The following is a 3562-nucleotide window of genomic DNA, read 5'->3' on the forward strand; positions in this document are numbered from 1 at the left end:
AGGAGAGACCTGCAGAGATGTGTCTCCATGGAAGGCCATGAAGAGTGAGAGGACAACGAGACCGGGGGGGGGGGTTAGAAGGCAGCTCCCAGGTTAAGACAAAGAGAGGCATCCTATTCAAGGAGATAGCACCTCTACACATTTAGATTAATGTAGCGTCCCCCAATGTCCAGGCATGCTGGGTTGCTCACTCCAACACCAGGTACCCTGAGAAACTCACAAGCAATTTGAGAACATTATGTGGCCCCTGTTTTCTCTGTGTGGTAATCAGAGACATATTATAAGCCAATTTTCTTGGTTTATAATAAAAGCTCCACCATTTATCAGTTCACAGTTATTGAGCACATGTGTTCAGGCATATTTGTGGTATTACATCAAAAAACCCAATAGAGAGCCAGTGCAGTATATTGGTTAGGGTGTTGGTTATAACCAAGGGCATCCAAGTTTAAATATCTGTTCAGCCACAAAGTGCAGTGGATAACTTTCTCTCTCAACTGAATCAAATTATCTTAGGGATGCCAGTCACTGGTTGGCAACTGGGGGGGGGGATGGAGGAATGCCCCCCCTCTAGTTAACAACCAATGGCTGGTATATGCCTGAAGTGACATTATATCACTTGGTATGACATTGGAGTGACAGTCTAAGGTTTGGACAAAATTCTATGGTAAAACCACCCAGTAAAATAATGGTACATAATTTTCTGGGGAAACTTCTTAAAAGTGACATAAAGAAGGAAACAATTATTTTGAAATATGTTAACAGCATGGAATCAACTATGTGCATTTTTAAAAACAAAAATACAGTTTCGTCCAAATCCTAGAATGTCAGACCGATGTCATGCTGGTGATGTGATGTAACTTCTGTGTGTTCACTGGAAATGATGTTGCGCCATTGAAATGATGCCACTTTTTTAAAAAGTCCTCTTCCTTCAGCAGGCTGGCAGGAGACAGAGGGAAACCAGAAGGTCTCACTATATTATCTGGACTGAAATTTGTATCTCAGAGACCAGAAGAAGTTTTTTTCTGGGGCTGGTTCTAGCCCAGACTTCCGGTTGGCGAGCTCTATGTACAGGGACTCAATCCAGCAATGATTTTATTCCATAAAATCAGGTGACATCCTTTTCATATCCTGAGCTTATCTATCAAAGAGATCCATGTACCAAAAGCCTGATACTTCACACAGACAATCCCTGATGGGCCAGGACATCTATCTAACTATTTATTTCCATTCACTTCTTGTTATCTTTCTAATGGTACAGTGTATCTATCCTCCCTCTCTCTCTTTCTCTCACTGTTAAGCCTCTCTGCTTCTATTTATCTGGCCTTTCTCTACCTTCCACTTATTTCTATTCCTATCTACAATATATCTAGCCCATCGATGTATCTCTTTACTTTCCCATCTCTTTCTAACTCTGCAATATATCTATCTGCTTCTCCATTTTTCTGTTTATCTTGCTTTCTCTTTTCCCTGTTTCCCTGGTTCTATTTATCACTGTCACTTCTCCCTGCTTCCCCCCATCTTTCTGTTCCTATCTATAATATATCTACTTTCCCCACCGTGTAATGGATTCCAATCACAGCCCTGCAAAATGCCTCACAAGGGCTGATGTTTCTGCCCTGTTAGAGTAAATAGACCCAAAGCCTAGGCTGAGCCATTTTCAAGATCAAGGCTTGATAATTGCCTGAAGTCATTGCGAGCCATTCTAAAGAGAGTTTCACTCCTGCCGTGAATAAATTCCTCAAATGAATCAATTTCACTTATGCATGAAAATCAATCATGCAAAGTTCCTTCTTTTCTTTTAAAGCAATCTGTCACTTTCAAAGCAGAATATACCGAGCCCATTTTATGGTGTAACAGCCCCCCCCCCCACAGCTCAGTTTCTTGAACTTTATCTTTATCTAAGCAATACTAAACAATGGTAATGGCTGTGGAAACATGGCACAAAGAGGGGCTGAAATTGTTTGGCTGGACATGTACCAATCTAAGGATATTTCCCAAATTCTCCAATTTCTTTTGAGATGTTGGTGATCCAGATTAGGTTGTTTATTAACTGATTTCCCACCAAAGTGGCATATAAATATATGCCCTATTAAATATAAAATTATATATAAAACCCACAATTACATATTGAGAGTTCTTTCTGCCTCACTCCTGGTGCCCTCCCCCTGTCATTGTTCCAGGGATGCTGAAGTCTCAGAATTGAGATGGCTGAGGCTACTTCACCCCTGCTAGCTGACTCCCAGTCTTTCTGTCACTCTCACCCTGACATGGATTTAGACCACTGTCCTTCTCAACCTCAGCAGTTGGTCCCTTTTTATCTTTGTTTCTCCCTGTAAGTGCCTCCCCTCTCCCTCCTGTTCCTTTGAGTGAATGGGTCAATCCTCCCATCTGTCTTCCCTCTCCATCTTCACATTGGTTCTTCTACTATTCCCATAAAAGCCCTCTTCCCTAACTCCTCCCTTATGTTTCCTCCTCCTGCCTGTTCATCCTGGGTGTGACTGGGTTCAGCATCTTTCTTTGTTCTCCCCAGTCCTTCTATTGCAGCCCAAGGTAGGTATTCCTTCCCATTAGTGGGTTCCCTTCCCCACTCCCTCCTCCCTCTTTCCAATCCCTTGCCCTGGCCTGGCCCTGTGAAAGCTACTGCTTCAAGGCTTTGGGAGCCCTGCCCTGTAACTCTTCTGATACCTTGGGGAGGCTCCATGGAGCCTGGGGAGGTGGAGTGCTATTTTTCCTCAGCCAGCCTTCCCCCACTCTCTTTGCTGTTGGTGGCATGGAGCAACCCAGGCTCCTCCAGAGTCAGTTTAGAAGAGGAACCTTTACCAACACCTGAGAGAGAAGAGGCTCCAGCATCTGCGCAGGAGAGGCACCAAGGTGAAGAGACTGAGGTGCAGTCAGAGGAAGAGTCTAATCCATAGCCTGGCCCAGTACCACCAGTTTGAGATGCCACGAGGCCAGAGTCCCCACCTAGCTCACCTGGTTGTCCCAGAAGCAGGGCACACCAGCATCTGAATGTGCAAGAGAGAAGAAGAAGTGCCAGACTTCAGCTGTTGCAAAAGCAATGTGAGGGGCTGTGAGTCTTTGCAGATTGCCTTCCAGGGAAGGGAGGATCCGGTCATAAGCAACCACACTCACCTGCCTTGGTGCGGATGCAACCGTGTGATCTCGGACCTTTTCCCGGCTGCCAGCCTCCACTCTTTGCTCCTGAGAACGCTGACTGATTTCCTGGGATTCTGACCATTGGCAGGCATTGTGTTTTGGCTAGGTTTTGGACTGTGTATCTAGCTTTCAGTGAAGTGTATCCATGGTGACCGGCCAGACCCAGCACACTCTACCTTCTGTAAGAGGAGGGCGATGTTGGGGGGTGGCTTGTTCTCTTAAGGCTGGCTTGGGAATGCCTGAAGCCAGCTGTGAGACCTTGGGTGGTGAAGAGCTATTTTTCCAGGACTCAAGGTAAGTCACTTTCAGCAGGGGGTGGGGGTGGGACCTGTTCTTAAATAAAGTGTAATGGGTTATCAAAATCAACCACATATAGCTGAGCAATGACTAACAACATCTGAGCAAA

This window comes from Gekko japonicus, unplaced genomic scaffold (genome assembly GCF_001447785.1).
Source record: "Gekko japonicus isolate JY-2015 unplaced genomic scaffold, Gekko_japonicus_V1.1 scaffold434, whole genome shotgun sequence".
NCBI classification, from domain to species: Eukaryota; Metazoa; Chordata; class Lepidosauria; order Squamata; family Gekkonidae; genus Gekko; species Gekko japonicus.